Source organism: Durio zibethinus, chromosome 3 (genome assembly GCF_047325235.1).
Source record: "Durio zibethinus cultivar Kanyao isolate XHJ-2024 chromosome 3, ASM4732523v1, whole genome shotgun sequence".
In the NCBI taxonomy this organism is placed as follows: Eukaryota; Viridiplantae; Streptophyta; class Magnoliopsida; order Malvales; family Malvaceae; genus Durio; species Durio zibethinus.
This window is the reverse complement of record NC_143164.1, coordinates 1,196,926-1,221,815: the sequence shown is the minus strand read 5'-3', so window position 1 is coordinate 1,221,815 and position 24,890 is coordinate 1,196,926. Positions and strand designations below refer to the sequence as shown.

Genomic DNA, 24,890 nt, shown 5'->3' with positions numbered 1-24,890 from the left:
CTTAGGGCTTGGTCCCCTTAGTAGTTAGACTCTATCCTACTAGAACTAGAATTGTCATTCGACTCAAAGAGAACCCCTAGGTCTGGACCACTTTACGAACTATAAAGTTCTCCTCCACTCATTCTAGCAACACCCTCATTGCTAAGGGGATGATGTGCCCAGCTTTGACATTGGTTCCAACTTTTACACCACAAACCAATTTTCCAACATTTTGGTCCCATACCCAAACATGTACTTTGTTGGCTTTCGTCATTCTCAATCTTAGGTTCCTTAGCACTTTGCTATAATGGCCTCTTCTGCCCATGCTGCCAATATTTCTTGTGCTTTTTTTGAGTTGCTCATGACACACTCTCTTATGAAGAATTTGGCCGTACTGTGGGACTCATGCTGAGGCACTCAGCTACCACTAATTTCCCTTCATCAGCTCCTCGAGAGTTCTTAACCTTCCGATAGTCTTAACTAGCACTTGGCCACTCTTGTTTAGGCTCCTTCTTGTGTTGTTTACCATTGCCACTTTTGGTTTTGGATACCCTTCTACCTGCTTGATGGCTGAAAGCTTCAAGCACTCCCTAACCTAATATGGACTGGCACAAAATAGTAACTCAAAGGCCTTTTACCCCTATTGGCAACTTTTTTAGTGTTGCAAAATCTAGGTTCCCTTGTAGCCATTTCCTTTCTCGAGGAATAAACATCGATGTCTCCCCCTTCTGGCTTTTTCCTTTTAACCTTGAAGACTTGGTGCACTTAACCTAAGTTAATGATTCCATAGCAACTCTGGCCTGACTTGACTCTTGTACACCATTTTGTTGTATCATTGCCTTTACCCATGACTTTAGTCCATCAATAAAATGCTTAGGCACCTCCACTCTCAGTCCTAAACTTGCACTAACAACAACGATGGCTCATAATGCAGCATGGTCAAACTTGAGCCTAGCTAGCTCCTATCGTAAAGTTCTCACCACAGACTCTAATGCCTCATTACACTGCATGAGCGTCTCCATTGCCTTATTCAAGAATCACTCAACATCTCTAAGCTAATCTATTATCTAAAGAACGACCTCCTCACACTTCGCTAATCGAGTACCTGTTAGCACATATCTTGTTGAAACCTTCCTCTACTTCTCTATAGGTAAGCACTCCTTGAGTAACTTGGTTTGGTCTTCTGTATGCTTTTCGCAAGCCATGCCACAACACAAAGCACACAAACAGTTAGATCACAGATGCACAAATGAAAAGATTACCTTAACTCAAGTAGGCACTCAAGTGATCTGATTCTAGTTCTCATAAGCTAGCACATCAATCTGTCAACATGGCACACCATACAACACACACTGTCGAGCACTAGTCTGCACAATAGCTTAATACACAAGCCTCTCGATCAGGCTCTAGTATACACACTTGCACACCTACACATCCGTACAATGGCATAGGCTAGGAGCTTAAGCCTAGCTATGGTATGGCCTTAGGCGAGAAACTACCATCTATATGCCTAAATCAGACCTTTCCTTGACTTTATGTTGAACACTTTTGCCGTGCATTCCATTAGCTCCTAAGAAGTTTGGGAGAAAGCTAAGAAGGAGAGTTAAAGTAATTGTAACTTCTATTTACTTGATGCTATATACAATTGTTCAATGCCTAAGTTAATGACTTGGTTTTTCTTACTTGTGTAGCTTCTAACTTCCTATAAATAAGGAGGAGGGCTCCTATTTATACTTGCGCCTCCCTAGCACATATGGCCCTTACTGATCCAAGTGTGTGGCCATCATAGGCCTTTTAGACCATTCCACTGTTCCCAAACACTTCCTAGGTTGGCTAAGGCCTTTGTAGAATCTTGCTGGTTCCAAGTTCCTTGCTAAGCCTCGAGTTTGAAAGAGTCTAGGCAATCTTGCTGAGTGCTTGTGCCTAGTGGGTTTCAGATCCTTCCTTGTCTGGTCACTGCTCTACCCATAGCTAAGGCCTTCTAGATCTTTCCTCATCTAGGTGCTATAGTACCTACTACTATTCTCATGCCTGGCTCTTTTAGAACCTTTGGTACCCATCCACCTAGCCTACCTCTAGGCTTCTCTAGACTCTTCTACATTCACGTGCATAGTGTATCTCCAAGCTAATATAGAGCCTTCTGTACCTACTGCTCGCACCAATTTGTTGATGCATTCTAGACCTTTCTAACAAGTAGTCCTCATTTTCAATACTAGGATGCTCACCTTGCCATGATTTCACACCTTAGCCTAGGCTTTGGTCCATACACTTAAGCCTTATATGTGTTTTTCAGACCTTGGTTTTAATCCTTCATGGTCCTTTGCCCATACCAACTCAAACAAGCTACACTTTTCAACCCAGTCAGCTTAGGATTTGTGCACAAATCATGACATTCTCCCCTACTTGTTTTAGCAACGCCCTCATTGCTAGGGAATGTCATTCATTCATAGCATGTGCATGTTGGATTGATGTCGCACTCTCATCCTGATTCTTTTAGGCACACATTAGTTCTTGGTACATGATAGTTCTTAGTACACCTTTATAGTCATCCCTTGTTTTGATCATGATCCCAATGTGGTTCCCATGAAACCATGCTCATCAAAACATGTAGTGCCTTAGCTAGAGACATGCCACTACCTTTTCCCTGCACTCAATGGGCCTTTTAAGGTATGCAACACTCATGCTACTTGGGCTTCTATGATCTTGGCTTGTGAAAGCATGCACCGCCTTTATGTTTGATGTACCATTACCCTTTCCTCTACACCATGGGGTCCTTACCTTCTTCTTATGCTTAATAGGCCCTTTGAGGTGTGTAGCACACATGGGTGTAGGGTATGCAGTGCTCACGCCTAAGCCATTACCCATTCTGTGACAAATCATCTATCTCCAGGATCAGTGACTCGTCATAGCCACATTCACCTTGCCTTCATTAGGAGCCTGTGAGATCCCTTTTTCTCAGCTTAACCACCATTGTGACTCTTACCATTGGACATTCCCTAAGTCCTCACAATGGCTCTGGGTTTTTTTCGCTATGCATGTTCCCTCACCTTATGTGGTCCTGAGCATAAGAAACAATCAAAGGACATGGTAACCCATGCCTTTGTCCTAGATTGAACCCTTGATTTTTGCCTTTAAATGTTGTAGTTCTTCATTGGCTTCTTCTTCCCCTATTAAACTGCTACTATTATCTCCTCTATCAAGGCCTTACCCTTGGGCTCAACCTTTAGCCTTAGCCTATGGAGACTTAGTGCACTCAGCCTCAACCATTAACTTAACAATTACAATACTCTTGCTTTAAGTCCCATACCCTACTACTTCACTTGGCTTTTACCCATGGCTTTTACCCTTCTTTAGACTCCTCTCGTGTGGAGTCTAGCACTTGGATGAGATCCTTGGTGCCCTTAAACTAGCTTTCATGGACAACAATCTCTCCTTTGAACTAGCCTTTCTCCCATTGCATGTGGGTGGGTAGTCTTCATGCATATTAGCCATGCACTCAAAGATAAATATGAAGCTCGAACTAAGGATCTCCCACATTTCCTTCGGAGCACTTAAGCATCCTTATGCCTTACTCTCAACACCTATGATCAATAATGCCTACACCACCAACCTTAACTGCAAGTTAATAATGCAATCGGTACACTAGCATGCAAGCTACTTATGCAACCTAAACTGACATTAACATCGATCATAATAAAAGTTTTGAAACCTTTTGGTTGGAACCTGCTCTGATACCAACTATCATGGGATGGGAGCTTAAGCCTAGCTATCGTGCGACTTTCGACAAAAAACTACCATCTGTATTCCTAAGTCAGCCTTTTCCTTGACTCTTTGCTAAACACATTTGCCATGCACTCCATTGGCACCCTAGAAGCTTAGGAGAAAGATAGGAAGGAGAGTTAAAGTAGTTGTAACTTCTATTTACTTGATGCTATATACAATTGCTCAATGCCCAAGTCTATCACTTGGTTTTTCATACTTGTGCAGCTTTTAACTTCTTACAAATAAGAGGAAGGGCCCTTATTTCTAATTGGGACTCCCTGGCACATATGGCCCTTATTGATCCTAGTGTGTAGCCATCATAGGCCTTGTCGACCATTCCATAGTCCCTAAACACTTTCTAGGTCAACTAAGGCCTTTGTAGAATCCAACTGGTTCTAGGCTCCTAACTTAGCCTTGAGTCTGGAAGAATTCAGAAACTCTCATTGAGTGCTTGCACCTAACAGGTTCCAAAACCTTTCCCATTTGGTCACTGCTTTACTCACAACTAAGGCCTGCCAAAGCCTTTCTCATCTAGTTGCTACAGTACCCACTATTATTCTCGTGCTTGGCCCTTCAAAGCCTTTAATGCCATGCACCTAGCCAACCTCTAGGCTTCTACAGACTATTTTGCACTGCATGCTTGGCCTATCTTCAGGATAATCTAGAGCCTTCTATCCTGGCCTACCCATGACACATTTTTAAGGCATTCTAGTTTTTTCCAATAAGTAGTCCCCATTCTCGGGACTAGGCTACCCACCATGCCATGCTCTCGCACCTTAACCTAGGCCTTGGTTTGCACACTTGGGCTTCGTATGTGTTTTTAGGACCTTAGTCTCAATCCTTCCTAGTCCGTCATTTGAACCTACTCAAACAAGCTGCATCTTTTGACCTACTTGGCTTAGGATTTATTCACAGACCATGACACATAGCTTGCCCAACACACCCACAACACATAGCAACAAGTTGTCGAGCACCTGTCCTGCACTCTAGCATGCCTGCACCAGCACACTAGGAGCGTTTAACTAGCACACAAGTACAGTAGCCTATCTAGGATGTGCACACCAAGTAGTAAACCACCCATACCATATAGTTGAATGTCTATACACATAGCAGGATGTCTACACAACTCACCACAATTCCTACAAACCATACCAGGATGCTTATATGCAAGTCCCCCAACCTATACTAACTCCAACTCTGGTTGTCATAGCAACTTTAGTTGCTCTTGTCACGAGCAGGGATTTGTTACACACTCTAAACCAAGGCTCAAGTCACTACCTCTAGTCTTATCTAGGCTCTGATACCCCCTGGTATCTAGTTCTGTTGCCTACTCTAAATGTTCCCCCAAACTAGGCTTTGATACCACTTGTCATGGGTCGAGACTCAAACTCCAAGCTAGCACAGCTCCATGATATAAGAATGGACTCTTTCGCATCTCAGATTAGCCTAACATAAGAAATGGTGCACAGACACTTTCGATTATAGGGCTTGGCCACCTAATATGCTGTCAAATGAAAAGGCATAGCAAGTGCTAAAAGAAAGGCTAACAAAAGAACAACAAAAGTGTTTGAGGCAAGACTAAAGACATTATTACTCAATGGTTCTAGTATGTGTACAATGAGGGTGGGGGACTCTCTATTTATAGTTGAGTCCCACTTATATTTAGTGCCTAAGATACATTCCTAAACTCTAGAGATTACAATCCCTTGATTCTAGGAGCTAAGATACAATCCTTGATTCTAGGGTATTCGGTGCTGCTGCATAATCCTTGACTTGCTAATACCATGCTAAGCATCAAGCTTTCTAAAAGCTTCCAAATATAATATTCCCAGGTCTGTGTTTAGGCATGCCCACACCTAGGCATGATCATGTGCCCGTAGCTCAATCATCAGGGCTCCTACTTGGGTCTAACTAGGTGCCTTTGTATTGCTGACCAATGTCTACCCCTAGGCTTGGCTTAATCTTGCCAAACTGAAACACCTTCCCTAAGCCTGTAGAGTTTTGATCACTACCTACCTTATTGTTCTAGGGTAGTTCTTTGTGACCTAGATCTCTAATGCACATCAAGGCCTAGTCCCCTTAATTGTCAGACTTTGTCCTGCTTGAACTAGAACTATCACTCAATTCGGAGAGTACCCCAGGGCCTGGACCAGCTTGCGAACAATGACACATGCACTAAGGGCCATTTGGTGTCGATGATGATCGAGGCATGTGTATATGTCATGGTCCGTGAGCTAGCTATCATGGGCCATGCTTTGCCTAAATTGAAACTGCACTTCTATGTAGCACCAACACTACTTTTAGTTGAGGTCAGCCTTTCTCGAGTCCATTTCTCCTTAGACAAATCATTTTTTATCCTTCAAGCCACATATTCATGAGCCCTTATTGGTTCAAACCCCATAAAGTCAAATACAACATTCTCAAACTCAATGAGGAGGAACCCAACTCCTATCATCAGAAACAACCTATGATTCTCAAGGTGGCTTAAAGCACCCATCTCTGCCCACAGGCATGAAGGTCTTGAGCATTGACCCACCTAGCTCATAAGGGTGGACAACCTCGGTTCCAATGATATTATCTCATTCTAACATGGTAAGAACTTAACACCTTGCCTACTCGTATCATACGTAAGCTCTTGTACCTTGAACCTAAAAGCACAACACAAATACTGGTTAACAGCCAACTCAAAGCCACACTTGGCTCATCTCATCCCACAAAGCTCATATCTTAAGGCTTTAATGCTTAGCCTTATTCTAGGCTACCCACATGCATGACGGACTCTCGACATGATGCCCATCCCGTCTTGTGAAACTTGGGTGTGCTACCTGGCTATAGCACACCTCTACCAATTGGCCACAAAGGTCTAGCAATGTGCCTGCCTACTAACCCACTCATCTTTTAAGCTCAATGGTGCCCCTTCTATTCAAACACCATCTCATGATCTGTAGTTGCTCATCGAATTAGCTCAAGGAGGGGTCGATGCTCCTATGCCTAATATCATCACACCTGCACCTTTGCCATAATAAGGCTACATCAGTGAGATACATAGCAGTGGTGCTTACCTTTATTATCTCATCCTGCATGCCCGTGGCCTGGAAAGACTGCTCCATACCCCATAGGTAGTTGTTTACTTCAGTAGCCGCCTTAGTTCCTTTGAACTCTTTAGGCTTGGGGACATCCATCTTAGACTTCGACACTCCAACAAACATGCCATTCCCAATGGCAGTCTTGCAAGCAGTGAGCTTCTGGTAAGCTCCTCCATCTGCTAGTGCATGGCTTCCATGCCATCGCGTAAGGTCAACACTTCAGCCTCCAAGGCTTCATTCCTTTGGGTGATCATGTCCATGCCTTTTTTAAGAGCAGCTTGTAGCTAACCTTGGATCTTCTCCCCCATGGAGTCTAGTGATGCAATGTGAATCTCCACTTCCTGAAGCTTCTCTCCCATGTCACCTATGGTCACTTTCACCTTGGCCAAACTATCGTTTATGGTAGACCATATATCTCTTGAACTGGCTTTCCTACCTCTTCCACGCCCTTGCTCCTGGGCCTCTAGTTATTGGCTAGCAACGTCACTTTGGGATGCCATCTCCTCAACCACGATCTAACCTGCATAACACAAACACGCAGAACTAAACTTGCTCTGATACTAACTGTCATGGGCTCTGACCTTAGACTCAGAATCCATGCGGCCTTAGGCTTGGAATCTCCTTCTTTATGCCTAAGTCAGCCTAAAACATAAGCTTGCAGGCACTAGAACAATGGGAAGGGTTGATTATGCAAGTTAAAGAGAAACAGGATAACAAGGTAGAATGCTGGAAACATGCTCTGTATTCACTGAAAAAGAAGTGTTTGATGCTGTACAAATGAGGTTGGAGCAGCCTTCTATTTATAATTGACACTTCAGCTACACTTAATGGCAATATCCCTAGAATAAAGGCTAAAATCAAGGAATTACAAAGATTACAATCAATCAGGATTCTAACTCCTGAATCCTAGGGTCAACCAAATCTGTCAGGAGGCTACTGTTGATCCTGTAAGCTTCCAGAAGATTCACTTGCATGTCTCCCACCTTGGGCCCCTTTGAATGTGGTACGGTAGCCTGCAAGCCAAGCCTTGGCCTCATGGGCTGGCCTGCAAGTTGGGTGGGCGTTCTGGCCTTGTCTCCTAGGCCTTATGCATAAATACCCGTCAGCACACCTGGTGTGTCAGCCTCATCCACTGGCTCATGTGTTGGTGTGCCTAATGTGCCTGACACACCCGCCCAGGGTGTAACATGAGCACATGCCTTGAACGAATGCGGGCGGTTACCTCGACCACCATCGGTACATGCTGGGCTTGGTGCGAGCACATGCCTTAACCACCATCGGCATAAGCCAGCCCGTGGTGCAGGCACTTGCCTCGATCACCGTCAACACGTGCCATGCCTTGATCAGCATCGATAGAAGATGGCCCCTAGTGTGGGCAGTTGCCTTGAACACCATTAGCACGTGCTGGGCCTTGGTGTCAGTAGATGCCTTAACCACTATCGATGCATGCATGCCTCGATTAGCATGTACACAAGCTGGAACCGGTGCATGCACCTACCTCGATTAGCATTGGCAGAAGATGGCCCTTGGTGTGGGCAATCGCATCGAACACCATCACCACACGCTGGCCCTTGGTGCCGGCACATGCTTCGACCACCATCGGCACCTATTCACCCTCGGTGCAAGATATGCCTGTGTTGGAAAAGTGTCCCCATTTTAGACACTTTAACATCTACTGGTAGCATATCTACAAAATCTCTAATGTTCTTTAGGTGGTGGTGGTCTGGCACCCCTTTTCCCCCTCAATAGGGGGAGTACGTGTGTGTGATGGGCCTCCCATTGTGTACATGCAGGGTAATGTCCCTCAAGCAAAATACACGGCATGCATGCCTTCTGGCTATTTTGTCCGGTGATTGGTTGCTCCGGTGACCAACAGGTGCCCATGGCCTCGATCGGTTGACGTGCATGCCAAAAAAGAGAGCCGAGCTCGAGCTCGTGCACATGATGGATGCTGCCCTAGACCCTAGACCAAGTCCCTGAATTGGGCAATAGTACACTGGGATAGTGCCACCAGAAGCTATGATTACAAGCTTGGCCCGACCAAGTCTTTCGATATTTGACGGTCTCGTAATCCCTTCTCGTCGACCATAAAAATGCCTTGGCCTCGACAAGGCCGTGCACACAGCCGATGCTATCCAAGACCCCAGGAATAAGTCCCTGAATCGGGCAACGTCCCTCTAGGGTGGTGTCAGCAGAGCTTGCGCGTGCGGTCCCAGCTAGGCCAAGCATTGGTGGTATCATGCTGTTGTTACCTGTCGGATGGCAAGGGTAGTCTCATGGCCCTTGCTTGTGTTTTTCTCATGCCAAGCAGTTGTGGCATGGACTCACACATCGTTTCCTCTGCACACTCATCGAGTAATCAATTGGGTGGGTTGTGGACTGGCGCGCATGGATGCTGCGACTTGTACACAATGGGTATACGAGTGGTGCTATGGTTGTGCGTGTTGGTAGGCTTCGTGCTTGATGCATCGAACTGTCAACCCATCATCCTCTTCAATCTCCCCTAATGCGATCGTCGTACCCCGGGGGCACGATCGGGATCCTGTGTTGCATACCTGAATCGATAGAAACTGGATGTCTCACCATCCCTCTTCCATATCGTGTCCTGAAGGGCTACGGGTAGGATGTCAATCATGGTCGATGTCCTAAACATGCCACCTAATCCTTTATGGTCGCATTGGTGCATCGATGTTCGATCATGCTCTTGGATGCGAAACGTATAGCAAGCTCAGGCTCTCGACCCCCGTTCGTCTGATGCTATGCATTTCACGTGCTCAACGTGTACAATGCTTGCGCTTCACGTTAGGCTGTCTCCATCGCTCAGTTGATGCATCGAGGCCCACGCAGTGCCAACGTCCTGAAGGAATGCTACCTGGTTGATCCTGCTAGTAGTCATATGTTTGTCTCAAAAATTAAGCCATGCAAGTGTAAGTATGAACTAATTCAGACTGTGAAACTATGAATGGCTCATTAAATTAGCTATAGTTTTTTTGATGGTATCTACTACTCAGATAACCACGGTAATTCTAGAGCTAATACGTGCAATAAGCCTAGATTCCTAGAAGGGATGCATTTATTAGATAAAAGGTCGACGCGGGCTATGCCCGTAGCTTTGATTATTCATGATAACTCGACAGATCACATGGCCTTTGTCCTAGTGATGCATCATTCAAATTTCTACCCTATCAACTTTTAATGGTAGGATAGTGGCCTACTATGGTGGTGACGGGTGACAGAGAATTAAGGTTCAATTTCGGAGAGAGAGCCTGAGAAATGGCTACCACATCCAAAGAAGGCAGTAGGCACACAAATACCTAATCATGACATGGAGAGGTAGTTGGTGGAGCAATTTGTCTAGTTAATTTCGTTAACAAACGAGACCTCAGCCTGCTAACTAGCTACGCAGAGGTGATCCTTCGTGGCTAGCTTCTTAGAGGGATTATGGCCGTTTAGGCCAAGAAAGTTTGAGGCAATAACAGGTCTGTGATGCCCTTAGATGTTCTGGGTCGCACGCACGCTATATTGATGTATTCAATGAGTCTATAGCCTTGGTTGACAGGCCCAGGTAATTTTCAAAATTTCATCATGATGGGAATAGATCATTGCAATTGTTGGTCTTCAACAAAGAATTTCTAGTAAGTGCGAGTCATCAGCTCGTGTTGACTACGTCCCTGCCCTTTTTACACATCGCCTATCGCTCCTACTGATTGAATGGTCCGAAGAAGTGTTCGGATTATGGTGATGTGGATGGTTTGCTGCCTGTGACATCATAAGAAGTCCACTGAACCTTATCATTTAAAGGAAGGAGAAGTCGTAACAAGGTTTTCATAGGTGAACCTATGGAAGGATCATTGTCAAAACCCTTCTCGACGGACGACCCACCGACACATTAACAAAACACCGAGGGGGCGAGGGTGCCCCCGTACCCCGAGCCCCTTCTTACCCCGGGCGGGCGTGAAGGTCGCTTCGTGCCCCTTATCGGGTGGGTGAAATGATCGACATCATCTCACTCACTGTTGAACAATGAACCCTCGGTGTGAATCATGCCAAGGAACCGAAACAAAAATGGAGCGCACACATCGTCGCTATCCTGTTTACGGTGCATGCGTAGGAAGCGTCGTGACTCCTTTTGTCATAAAAAAATGAAACAACCCTCGACAACGGATATCTCAGCTCTCGCATCGATGAAGAACATAGCAAAATATGATACTTGGTGGGAATTACAGAATCCTGTGATCCATCAAGTCTTTGAACGCAAGTTGTGCCCTAAGCCATTAGGTCAAGGGCACGCCTGCCTGGATGTGATGCACCATCACCCCCTCTTTGACCCGCTGCCCATCGGGCTTTAGGGGAAGGGGGTGGGTGGAAGATGGCCTTTTGTGATCCTGTTGGTTGTGGTTGGCCTAAAAGTGAGTCCCCGGCAATGACAGCATCGTGATCATCAGTGGTAGAGCTCCTGACGTGCCTTGTCCTCGGTGACGCGCACTCGTTGTCCACCTAGATTCCGTCAGACCCCCCGTATCACTCGATCAATGCTCGCGTTGTGACCCCAGGTCAGGCGAGATTATCCGCTAAGTTTAAGCATATCAATAAGCGAAGGAAAAGAAACTTACTAGGATTCCCCTAGTAATGGTAAGTGAACTGGGAAGAGCCCATCTTGAGAATCGAGCACCCCCGGCATCCGAATCATAGTCTAAACAAGCATCCTCAATGGGGGACCAGGCCCAAGTCCTCTGGAAAGGGGCACCGAAGAGGGTGAGAGCCCCATTATGCCCAGACTCTATCACACCATGAGGCACTGTCCGTGAGTTAGGTTATTTGGGAATGCAGCCCCGATCGGGCAGTAAATTTCATCCAAGGCTGAATACGGGTAAGAGATCGATAGCAAACAAGTACCGCGAGGGAAAGATTAAAAGAACTTTGAAAAGAAAGTCAAAGAGTGCTTGAAATTATTGGAATGAAAGCCGATGAGGGCCGGTGATGCGCTCCGATCATATGTGAAACGGCAAGAGTCAATCCATCGATCGACTTGGGGCGTAGACCAATGCAGGTCACGACGGTGGCCCAAGCCCTAGCTTTCGATGTGCCCACGGAGACATCACCACCGCGATCATGGAATAGAGCACACACTGTCTCGACGTACCTCAGCACCCGCGCGTGCTTTTGGAGTCAGCCTGTGGGCTCCTCATCCAGCTTGTCTTGAAACACAGACTAAGGATTCTGACATGTGTACGAGTCAATGGGCCAAGAAACCCTAAGGCACAAGGAAGCTGATTGATGGGATCCCTTGCAGGTGCACCGTCGATTGACCTTGATCTTCTGAGAAGGGTTCGAGTGCGAGCATGCCTGTCGGGACTCGAAAGATGGTGAACTATGCCTGAGTGGGGTGAAGCCAGAGGAAACTCTGGTAGAGGCCCGTAGCGATACTAACGTGTAAATCATTCGTCTGACTTGGGTATAGGGGCAAAAGACTAATCAAATTATGTAGTAGCTGGTTCCTTTCGAAGTTTCCCTCGAGATAGTTAGAGCCCCTGGCGAGTTCTATCGAGTAAAGCTAATGATTAAAGGCATCAGGGGTGCATTGCCCTTGACCTACTCTCAAACTTTAAATAGGTAGGACGACGCGACTGCTTCATTGAGCTACACCATGAAATCAAAAGCTACAAGTGGGCCATTTTTGGTAAGCAAAATTGGCGATGCAGGATGAACCGAAAGTCAGGTTACGATACCCAACTACGTGCTAACCCAAAACCCATAAAGGGTGTTGGTCAATTAAGACAGTAGGACAGTGGTCATGGAAGTCAAAATCTGCTAAGGAGTGTGTAACAACTCACTTGCCGAATCAATTAGCCTAAAAATGGATGGCGTTTAAGCGCGTGACCTATACTCGATCATCGGGGCAAGGGCCAGGCCCCGATGAGTAAGAGGGTGTGGTAGTCGCCACAAAACTTGGGGCACGAGCCCAAGGGAAAGGCCATCAGTGCAGATCTTGGTGGTAGTAGCAAATATTCAAATGAAAACTTTAAAAGTCGAAGAGGGGAAAGGTTCCATGTGAATGGCACTTGCAAATGGGTTAGTCGATCCTAAGAGATAGGGAAAGTCCATCCGACAGCGTGTCCTGTGCGAGCTTCGAAAAGGAATCAGGTTAAAATTCTTGAACCGGGATGCAACGGCTGACGACAACATTAGGGAGTCCGAAGACATCAGCAAGAGCCTCGAGAAGAGTTATATTTTCTGTTTAACGACCCGCCCACCCTGGAAATGGCTCAATCGGAGGTAGGGTCCAACGATCGAATGAGCACCGCACGTCGCGTGGTGTCAGGTGCACCCTCTGTGGCCTTGAAGATCTAGAGGACCGAGTGCCATCCACACCCAGTAGTACTCATAACCGCATCAGGTCTCCAAGGTGAACAACCTCTAGTCGATGGAACAATGTAGGCAAGGGAAGTCGACAAAATGGATCTGTAACCTTGGGAAAAAGATTGGCTTTGAGGGCTGGGCATGAGGGTCTCAGTCTCGAACCCATCGACTATCAGTGCACTCCTCTAGCTACTCCCGTGGTGAGAACGGGTCACCACATGCTGACCGAGGGATGAACTGGGAACGACTCCCTCGGGGGTCCCAGTTCTGAACCCATCGACTACTGGTGCACTGCTCGAGCTACTCTCACGATGAGAGTGGGTTACCGCGTGCTGATCGAGGGAAGGACTGGGAATAGCTCCCTCAGGGGCCTTCCTCGGGTGACAAACAGTTGAATTAAAATTGGTACGGACAAGGGGAATTTGACTGTTTAATTAAAATAAAGCATTGTGATGGTCCCTACGGATGCTGACACAACGTGATTTCTACCCAGTGCTCTGAATGTCAAAGTGAAAAAATTCAACCAAGCACGAGTAAACGACAAGAGTAACTATGACTCTCTTAAGGTAGCCAAATGCCTCGTTATCTAATTAGTGACACGCATGAATGGATTAACGAGATTCCCACTGTCCTTATCTACTAACCAGCGAAGCCACAGCAAAAGGAACAGGCTTGGCAAAATCAGTGGGAAAAATAAACCCTATTGAGCTTGACTCTAGTCTGACTTTATGAAATGACTTAAGAGGTGTAGGATAAGTGGGAGCCCCCGGACGAAATTGAAATTCCACTACTTTTAACGTTATTTTACTTATTTCATGAATTAGAAGTGGGGCACAACCCCTTCTTTTGGACCCAAGGTCTGCCTCGACCGATCGATCTAGGTGGAAGACATTGTTAAGTAGGGAGTTTGGCTGGGGTGGCACATCTGTTAAAAGATAATGTAGGTGTCCTAAGATGAGCTCAATGAGAATAGAAATCTCATGTGGAATAAAAGGTAAAGCTCGTTTGATTTTGATTTCCAGTACGAATATGAACTGTGAAAATGTGGCCTATCGATCTTTTAGACCTTTGAGATTTGAAGCTAGAGGTGTCAAAAAAGTTACCATAGGGATAACTGGCTTGTGGCCGCCAAGCGTTCATAGCGACGTTGCTTTTTGATCCTTCGATGTCAGCTCTTCCTATCATTGTGAAGCAGAATTCACCAAGTGTTGGATTATTCACTCATCAATAGGAAACATGAACTGGGTTTAGACCATCGTGAGATAGGTTAGTTTTACCCTACTAATGGCGGCGTCATGACTGTAATTCAACCTAGTACGAGAGGAACCATTGATTCGCATAATTGGTCATCGTGCTTAGTTGAAAAGCCAGTGGTGTGAAGCTATCGTGTGCTAGATTATGACTGAACACCTCTAAGTTGAAATCCAAGCTAGAAGTGACGTGCACAACTGCCGCTCGATTGCTGACCCACAGTAGGGGCCCATGGCCCCCAAGGGCACGTGTCCTAGGTGTAGCCCCCGCGGTGGACGAGCCGCGTGGGCATCCTTGGAGCTCAATTCCCACTGAGCAGCGGGTAGAATCCTTTGCAGATGAGTTAAATAAGCAACAGGGTATTGTACGTAGCAGAGTGGCGTTGCTACCATGATCCACTAAGATTTAACCCTTTGTCGCTTCGATTCGTCCCTCCCCCCTTCCCCTTTCCCCCATTGACCTTTTTTCTTTTCACGTCACCCCCCTCTGGGGTTGGGCATGACCCGAGGCCCTCCATCCCTGGATCTCGATCGGGAACGAACTCCACTCTCCCTAGTCGACCCATAAAACGAGTGTGCAGGCACTAAACCAACCACGAGGGCAGGATGCGTGAGCCAAGGATCTTGCTGTAGGTCCCCCTCGGTGGTTGCTGCAAATGCTGTTGATAACATTTGGCCCTTGGTTGGTTAAGACTAGGAATTCACTACATATGCCTAAGTCAACCCATGAAACGAGCGTGCGGGCACTAAGCCAGCCAGAGAGCCAAAATACGTAAGCTAGGGATCGACCCGATCCCCCTCGGTGTGTCACGAATCCTACTACGGTTCCCTTGGTCCAGTCGAGGCTTAGACTGGGAATGAACTCCATATGCCTAAGTCAACTCACAAAACGAGTGTAGGGGCACTAAGGCGGCTAGAGAGCTAGGATGCATAAGCTGAAGACCGGCCCGGTCCCTTTCTATGTGCTGTGGATCCTTCTAGGGGTCTCTCGGTCTGATTAAGACTTAGACTGGGAATGAACTCTGTAGGCCTAAGTCAACCCACGAAATGAGCATGAGGGCACTGAGCTGGCCAGAGAAGCAGAATACACAAGCCAAGGATCAGCCCAGTCCCCTTCTACGTGCTGTCGATCTTGCTGCGGGTCCTGCTGCCACAACCCTCGATCCAGTCTGAGCTTAGACTAAGAATGAATTCCGTATACCTAAGTCAACCTAAGAAACGAGCGTGTAGGCACTAAGGCAGCCAGAGAGGCAAGATGTGCAAGCTGAGGATCGGCCCGGTCCCCCTCTGCATGTTGTCGATCCTGTTGCGTGTTCTGCCGCTACAACTCTTGGTTTGGTTTGAGCTTAGACTGGGAATGAACTCCGTATGCTTAGATTGGGAATGAACTCCGTATGCCTAAGTCAACCTACGAAATGAGCGTGCGGGCACTGAGCCAGCCAGAGAGGCAAGATGTGCAAGTTGAGGATCGGCCTGATCCCCTTTTGCGTGCTGTCGATCCTACTATGGGTCAGGCTACCGATCTGATCTTAGATTGGGAATGAACTCCATATGCCTAAGTCAACCTACAAAACAAGCGGATGGCCACTACGTCAGCCAAAGAGGTAGGATGCGCAAGCTGAGGATCGATCGGGTTCCCTACTGTGTGCTGCTGATCTTACTGCGGGTCCTGCTACCACAACCCTCAGTCCGGTCAGAGGTTAGACTGGGAATGAACTCCGTATGCCAAAGCCATTTTTGTGGCACATGAATTCATATGAGCCCTCCCCAATGCCCGCGTAACACTCGCGGGTGTCTTGAGCCTGGGTCGAGCACCAATGCATGCCACGATCGGGTGGTAGGTGGGTTTAGGCACATCTTCATATTTCTACCATACCAATACCATTTTTATGGCCTGTGAATTCACATGAGCAGTCCCCAGCACCTGCACACCATGCACGGGTGTCCTGAGCCTAGACCGTGCACCATGTGCGCCACGATCGGGTGGTAGGTTGGTTTAGGTACATCTTCATATTTCTACCATGTCAATGCCATTTTTATGGCTTGTAAATTCATACAATGGTCCCCTAAGCCTTCATGTGAAGTTTCATGGCAAGATGACTCATTTTTTATTTTTCACAATTTTCAAAATTTTTTACGGTTCGAGATTTTTTAAAATTTTTTTAGAAGGATTTTTGGCCCCAAATTTGGTAGACATGATCCTTGTATTTTTTTCGAAATGCACAAAAATATTCAGCTACAAACTCGAAGTGTAGAAGATTTTGTGACCATTTGAAAAAAGTGTCCCCATTTTAGACACTTGAATGGCTACTGGCAGCAAACATGTAAAATCTCATATGCTCTTTAAGGGGGTGTGAGTTTTTGAGGTTTGTTGAGGGATAGGGGGCCAATATAAGGGCCAAGCACCAGCACCCATCGTACATCATATGCGCACACCCCCCAATCGTCGGAACCCCCAATGCAGTAGGTTAGGTTCTCCGACGATGCTCTGACGATGGTGCCCTGGGCAAAAAAAATACAGCACCAGCACATGCCTGAGCCTAGCATGTGCACCGTGGCTCAAAATTAAACTTTGGGCAAGGCCTCAACCATCAACGGCACATGATGGTGCATGGTGATGGCATATGCATCGACCATCATCGGCACAGGTTACCCTTTGGTACAGGTAGTTACCTTGACCGCCATCGACACAAGTTGGCCCTTGGTACAGGCACTTACCTCAACCACCATTGACATATGCATGCCTCGATGAGCATCGACAGAAGATGGCCCTTGGTGCGGGCAGTTGCCTCAAGCACCATCGGCATGTGTTAGGCCTTGGTGCGGGCACATGCCTCGACCACCATCATCACAAGCTGGCCAATGGTATGGGCACTTGTCTAGACCAGCATCGGTAGAAGCTAGCCCTTGGTACGGGCACTTACCTCGACCACCATCGGTAGAAGATGGCCCTTGGTGTGGTCGGTTACCTCGATCACCATTGGTAGAAGATGGCCCCTAGTGCGGGCGATTGCCTCGAACACCATCGGCACATGCTAGGCCTTGGTGCAGGCGGTTGCCTTGATCACCATCGGTAGAAGATGGCCCTTGGTGTGGGCGGTTACCTCAGACACCAATGGCACATGCTGGACCTTGGTACGGGCATTTGCCTCAAACACCATTGGCACATGCTGGGCCTTGGTGCAGGCACATGCTTCAAGTTGGTACGGGCGGTTGCCTCGACCACCATCGACACGTGCTGGGCCTTGGTATGGGCACATGCCTTGACCATCATTGGTAAAAGATGGCCCCTGGTATGGGTGATTACATCGATCACCATCGGTAGAAGATGGCCTCTAGTGCAAGCGGTTGCCTCGATCACCATCTGTACAAGATGGCCCCTGCTGCAGGCGGTTGCCTCAAACACCATCAGCACATGCTGGGCCTTGGTATGGGTGGTTACCTTGATCACCATCGGTAAAAAATAGCCCCTGGTGTGGGCAGTTGCCTTGAACACCATCGGCACATGCTAGGCCTTGGTGCTGGCGATTACCGTGAATACCATCGGCACGAGCTGGGCCTTGGTGCAGGCACATGCCTCGAGTTGGTGCGGGTGGTTGCCTCGACCACCATTGGCACATGCTGGGCCTTGGTGTGGGCACATGCCTCGACCACCATCGGCATAAATCAACCCTTGGTGTGGGCACTTGCCTCGATCACCATCGGCACGTGCCATGCCTTGATCAGCATCGGTAAAAAATGGCCCCTGATGTGGGCAGTTACCTCGAACACCATAGGCGCATGCATGCCTCAATCAGCATGAGCACAAGTTGGAACCGATGCGGGCACCTATCTCGATCAGCATCGACAGAAGATGGCCTTTGGTACAGGCAGTCGCATCGAACACCATCGGTATCGCTGGCCCTTGGTGTGGGCACATGCCTCGACCACCATCGGCACCTACTCACCCTCGGTGTGGGATATGCCTGTGTTGAAAAAAATGTCCCTGTTTCAGACACTTTAATGTCTACTGGTAGCATATCTACAAAATCTCTAATGCTCTTTAGGGGGTGGTGGTCCGGCACCCCCTCTCCCCCCACGAGGGGAGTAGGAGTGCGTGATAGGCCTTCCATTGCGTACACCCAGGGTAACATCCCTCGAGTGAAATATAGGGTGTGCATGCCTTCTGGCTATTTTGTCTAGTGACTGGTTGCTCCGATGACCGACAGGCACCCATGGCCTCGATCAGTTGGTATGCATGCGAAAAAAAAGAGTCGAGCTTGAGCCCATGAACACGATGGATGCTGCATTAGACCCCAGACCAAGTCCCTGAATGGGCAATGGCTCCCTGTGATGGTGTGAGTAGAAGCTATGGTTATGGGCTTGGCCCGACCAAGTTTCTTGGTATTTGATGGTCTCGCGGTCCCTTCTCATCAACCATAAAAATGCCTTGGCCTCGATGAGGCCGTGCACATAGCCGATGCTGCCCAAGATCTCAAGAACAAGTCCCTGAATCAGGCAACGTCCCTTGGGGTGGTGTCAACGAAGCTCACGCGTGCGGTCTCAGCCAAGCCAAGCATTGGTGGGATCACACCGTTGTTGCTTGTTGGATGGTAGGGGTAGTCTCGTGGCCCTTGCTTGTGTTTTTCTCGTGCCAAGTGGTTGTGGCGTGGCCTCGCACGTCATTGCCTCCACTCGCTTATTAAGTAATCGATCGGGTGGGTTGTGGATCGATGCGCGTGGATGCTGCCACTTGTACACAATGGGCATATGAGTGGTGCTATGGTTGTGCATGTTGGCAGGCTCTGTGCTCGATGCATCGAACTGTCGACCCGTCATCCTCTTCAATCTCCCCCCATGCAATCGTCATACCCTGAAGGTGCGATTGGGATCCTGTGCTGCATACTTGAATCGATGAAAATCGAATGTCTCACCATCCCTCATCTGTCTCGTGTCTCGAAAGGCTACAAGTTGGACGTCAATCGTGGTCGGTGTCCCAAGTGCGCCACCCAATCCTCTGTGGCTGCATTGGTGCACCGGTGTTTGATCGTGCTCTCGGATTCGAAACATTTAGCAGGCGCGGGCTCTTGGCCCCTATTCGTCTGATGCTGTGCATTTCACTTGCTCGATATGCACGATGCTTGCACTTCGCGTTGGGCTCTCTCCTCCGCTCGATAGGTGCGTTGAGGCCCACGCGGTGCCAACGTCCCAAAGGAATGCTTCTTGGTTGATCCTGCTAGTAGTCAGATGCTTGTCTCAAAGATTAAGCCATGCATGTGTAAGTATGAACTAATTTAGACTGTGAAACTATGAATGGCTCATTAAATTAGTTATAGTTTGTTTGATAGTATCTACTACTTAGATAACCGTAGTAATTCTAGAGCTAATACAGGTAACAAACTCGACTTCTGGAAGGGATGCATTTATTAGATAAAAGGTCGATGCGAGCTATGCCCATTACTCTGATGATTCATGATAACTCGACGGATCGCACGGCTTTGTACCGGTGACACATCATTCAAATTTTTGCTTTATCAACTTTCAATGGTAGGATAATGGCCTACTATGGTGGTGACAGGTGACAGAGAATTAGGGTTCGATTTCGGAGAGGGAGCTTGAGAAATGGCTACCACATCCAAGGAAGGCAGTAGGCGTGCAAATTACCCAATCCTGACACGAGGAGGTAATGACAATAAATAATAATACCGGGCTCTATGTGTCTAGTAATTGGAATAACTACAATCTAAATCCTTTATTAAGGATCCATTGGAGGGCAAGTCTGGTGCCAGCAGCCATGGTAATTCTAGCTCCAATAGCATATATTTAAGTTGTTGCAGTTAAAAAGCCCATAGTTGGAACTAGGGTTGGGTCATCCGGTCCGCCTCATGGTGAGCACCGGTCTACTCGTCCCTACTGTTGGTGATGCACTCCTGGACTTAATTGACCGAGTCATTCCTCTGGTGCTGTTACTTTGAATAAATTAGAGTGCTCAAAGTAGGCCTACGCTTGTATATGTTAGCATGGGATAACATCATAAGATTTCGGTCCTATTGTGTTGGCCTTCGGGATTGAAGTAATGATTAACAGGGACAATCGAGGGCATTCATATTTCATAGTCAGAGGTGAAATTCTTGGATTTATGAAAGATGAACAACTGTGAAAGCATTTTCCAAGGATGTTTTCATTAATCAAGAACGAAAGTTGAGGGCTCGAAGATGATCAAATACCGTCCTAGTCTTAACCATAAACGATGCCGACTAGGGATCGACAGATGTTACTTTTAAGACTCCGTCGACACCTTATGAGAAATCAAAGTCTTTGGGTTTTGAGGGGAGTATGGTTGCAAGGTTGAAACTTAAAGGAATTGACGAAAGGCACCACTAGGAGTGGAGCCTACGGCCTAATTTGACTCAACATGGGGAAAGTTACTAGGTCCGGACATAGTAAGGATTGACAGACTGAGAGCTCTTTCTTGATTCTATGGGTGGTGGTGCATGGCCGTTCTTAGTTGGTGAAGTGATTTATCTAGTTAATTTCGTTAACGAATGAGACCTCAGCCTGCTAACTAGCTATGCGGAGGTGATCCTTCATGGCTAGCTTCTTAGAAGGACTATGGCCGTTTAGGCCAAGGAAGTTTGAGGCAATAACGGTCTGTGATGCCCTTAGATGTTCTGGGCCGCTAGCATGCTACACTGATGTATTCAACAAGTCTATAGCGTTAGCCAATAAGCTTGGGTAATCTTTGAAATTTCATCATGATGGGGATAGATCATTGCAATTGTTGGTCTTCAACGAGGAATTCCTAGTAAGCGTGAGTCATCAGCTCCCATTGACTACGTCCCTGCTCTTTGTACACACGCTCATCACTCCTATCGATTGAATGGTCCAGTGAAGTGCTCGAATAGCGGTGACGTGGATGGTTCACCACCCATGACATCGTGAGAAGTCCACTAAACCTTATCATTTAGAGGAAAGAGAAGTCGTAACAAGGTTTTTATAGATGAATTTGTAGAAGGATCAATGTTGAAACGCCGCTCGACGGACGACCCACGGATGCGTTAATAAAACATCGAGGGGGCGAAGGTGCCCTCGTGCCCCTTCCGACCTTGGGCAGACGAGACGGTCACTTTATGCCCCCTACCGGGCGGGCGAAATGATCGACATCGTGTCACTCGCTGTCAAACAACGAACCCCTGACGTAAATTGCGCCAAGGAACCAAAACAAAAATAGAGCGCGTGCACCATCACCATCCCGTTCACGGTGTGTGCGTGGGTAGTGTCGTGACTCCTTTTGTTGTGAAAAAATGAAACGACTCTCGACAACAAATATCTCAGCTCTCACATCGATGAAAAACATAGCGAAATGCGATACTTGGTGTGAATTGTAGAATCTCGTGAACCATCGAGTCTTTGAATGCAAGTTGCACCTCTGTCACTTTTTACCACCATAGTAGGCCACTATCCTATCATTGAAAGTTAATAGGATAGAAATTTGAATGATGCATCACTAGCACAAAGGTCGTGCAATCCATCAATTATCATGAATCATAAGAGAAATGAACCAAGCCTATGTCAAACTTTTATCTATTAAATGTATCATTTCCAGAAGGTGGGGTTTGTTGTAAGTATTAACACTATAATTACTATGGTTATCCGAGTAGTAGATACCATCAAACAAACTATAACTAATTTAATAAGCCACTCACAATTTCATAGTATGAATTACTTCATTCTTACACATGTATGGCTTAATCTTTAAGACAAGCATATGACTACTGGTAGGATCAATCAGGTAACTTTCTTTTAGGATGTTGGCACTACATGGACCTCAATGCATTAATTGAGTGGCAGATAGGGCCAACATAGAGCACAAGTGTCATGCATGTTGAGCACATAAAATACATAGCATCGAACAAATAAAGGTCAAAAAGCTAGTGCTTACGAAACATTTTGCATTCAAGAACATGATCGAACACTAGTGCAACAATGCAGCCATGGAGGTTAGGTGTCATGCTTGGGACACGGGGCACAATTAAGGTTCAACCCATAGCCTTCAAGGATACAGGATGGATGAGGGACGGCAAGACATCTAGTTTCCATCAGTTTAGGCATGAAACATAAGATTCTGATTGTGCCCTCATAGCATGATGACCACATGGATGGGGAGATTGAAGAGGATGATAGGTTAATAGTTTAATGCATCAAGCATGGAACCTGCTAACATGCACAACCATAACACCACTCATATGTCCATTGCGTACAAGTAGTAGCATCTATGCACATCGATGCACAACCCACCCATTCAATTACTTAATGAATGAGTATAAGAAATGAAGTATGAGGCCTTGCCACAATCGCTTGGCATAGGAAAAACACAAGCCAGGGCCATGAGACTGTTGTTACCATCCAACGGGCACCAACAGCATGACAACACCAATGCTTGATCTACTTGGGGCTGCACACAAAAACTCCACTATCACCACCCCAGGGTGACACTGTTCAATTCAAGACTTATTCTTGCGGTCTTAGGTAGCATCGTCTATATGCACGAGCTTGGCCAAGCCAAGGCATTTTTCTAATTAAGGATAAGGGACCACGAGACTACCAAATACTTGAGGGACTTGGCCAGACCAAGCCTATGACCATAGCTTCTACTTGCACCAACCTAGGGAGCTATTTCTTGATTTAGGGACTTGGTTTAAGGTATGGGGTAGCATTAGCAGTAGGTGTCATTTTATAGGGGCTTAAGCCTAGCACACATGTGGCCTTAGGGTAGAAACAACCATCCATGTGCCTAAGTTAGCCTCTTTTCCAACTCTATGCTGAATGCTTGTGCCGTGCATTCCATTGGCTCAATTTCGTGATCCACCTTTCTCTTTGGTTATAGCCTTTTGGGCAATTTAATTGGCATCATATTTCTAAATGACTCTAGCACCTCTAGTACTTCTAAGGGGTAGTCAACACTGTTCTGCTTGGACTTTTCCATCTTTAAGGCTGTAAGGAAAGTGTCTTTTTTTTTCTACTCACTCTCCTAGGTAATTGTATGGCAAACAGCATCTTGGTCCTTGACCTTGATTCTTATCTCATCGACGTGATGCATCGGTATCGACTATCCAATATGCAAATACAAAAGGTGAAAGACACCACAAGTGCACTAATATGGTCAAGGAATTCTAAACCAGCAACAAGATCATAATCATCTAAAAGAATTACCTCGATTGATTCCTTGCCTTTCCACTCCCCAAGTTATAGCTCCACTCCATGTGATATGTCAATTGTTAGATCTCTTTAGGGTTAACTGTTTTGTCATAATAGCCCATTTTTGTACCTTTAGGTTTAACTTTTGGGTTGTATCTCTAGATACGAACAAATAAGATACTCTTGTGTCCATAAGTGCATTCAGTTTCTTACCCTCAATTATCATGTCTACAAACATCAATCTTTTCTACTTGCGGCACCCTTTGGCCTAGATTGAATTTATCACTATCAGACCAAGCTTCATGGTTTCCTTCCCTAACTCATCACCATCCTCCTTGTTGATGGTAGATAGCTAGGTTTTCTTAGGGTAACTCTCGACAAGTGTGGACCTTTACAAATGTAACAAGTAGTGGCTCACGGTCCTTATTGTTCCACTACTTTGGCTTTTACTTTCCATTTGGTGGCTTGCCTTGACCATTCTTGGTCTATCGACCTTTGTCCCCATCCTTGGACTATTGGTCTTTGTCTCCCTCCATGGACTATCGGTCTCTGCCATCACATGTTGGCTTAAATGACTCAAACTTCTTTTATGGCCAAATCTCTACCAAGGATTTAGTAGCTATCATGGCTTTGGCCAGATCTTTGACAACCTTTCATTGTAACTCATTCTTGGCCCATGATTTGAGTCCATCCATGAAACAAAAGAGACCTTTCTCTTCTCGAAGGTTTGAAATTTGAAGCATTAGTTCTAAAAACTCTCAAACATACTCCCATACCTTGCCTTTTTGACTAAGCTTCTGAATTTTCACCCTTAACTCATCATTAGAATACTTAGGGTAGAACTACTGCTTAAACTTTGCCATGAACTCCTCCCAAGTCTAGACAATAGCATCTCTATAGCTTGCATCATTACACCTGCATCTCCACCATAACAATGCAATGTCAACCAAATACATAGAGGTTATACTTACCTTAGTGGCATCCTTATCAATGCCCATGGCTTGAAAGTATTGCTCCATTTCCCATAGAATGTTTTCCACATCTTTTGTGGACCTAGCTCCCTTACACTCCTTTAGCTTGGGAACTGCCACTTAAGCCTTAGTTGTTATAGCTAACACACCATTTCCAATGGTTGCCTTGCATGTTGTTAGCTCCTCTTTGAGCTCATTCATCTCTTTGCACATCACCTTAACCATGTACTCTAAGGATTCATTCTTTTGGGTGAACATATGGATGGTTTTGTTGAGCGCACCATGAAATCCTTCCTTCATCTCCT

At 46.4% G+C, this 24,890-nt stretch overlaps 2 non-coding genes and 3 pseudogenes across 2 annotated transcripts; all 5 read left to right on the top strand.

Moving 5' to 3' along the window:
• Positions 1–9,696: 9,696 nt before the first annotated feature.
• Positions 9,697–10,681, top strand: LOC149519486 (18S ribosomal RNA; annotated as a pseudogene; the record flags this gene model as incomplete).
• A 295-nt stretch (positions 10,682–10,976) lies between these two features.
• On the top strand, positions 10,977–11,132 carry LOC149519485 (5.8S ribosomal RNA). Its single transcript, XR_016341203.1, has one exon. It is a non-coding gene; the product is annotated as a 5.8S ribosomal RNA (ribosomal RNA).
• A 239-nt stretch (positions 11,133–11,371) lies between these two features.
• Positions 11,372–14,868, top strand: LOC149519484 (25S ribosomal RNA). The gene has a single exon (XR_016341209.1). It is a non-coding gene; the product is annotated as a 25S ribosomal RNA (ribosomal RNA).
• A 4,768-nt stretch (positions 14,869–19,636) lies between these two features.
• Positions 19,637–21,439, top strand: LOC149519483 (18S ribosomal RNA; annotated as a pseudogene).
• A 288-nt stretch (positions 21,440–21,727) lies between these two features.
• On the top strand, positions 21,728–21,859 carry LOC149519482 (5.8S ribosomal RNA; annotated as a pseudogene).
• The last annotated feature ends 3,031 nt before the right edge of the window (positions 21,860–24,890 follow it).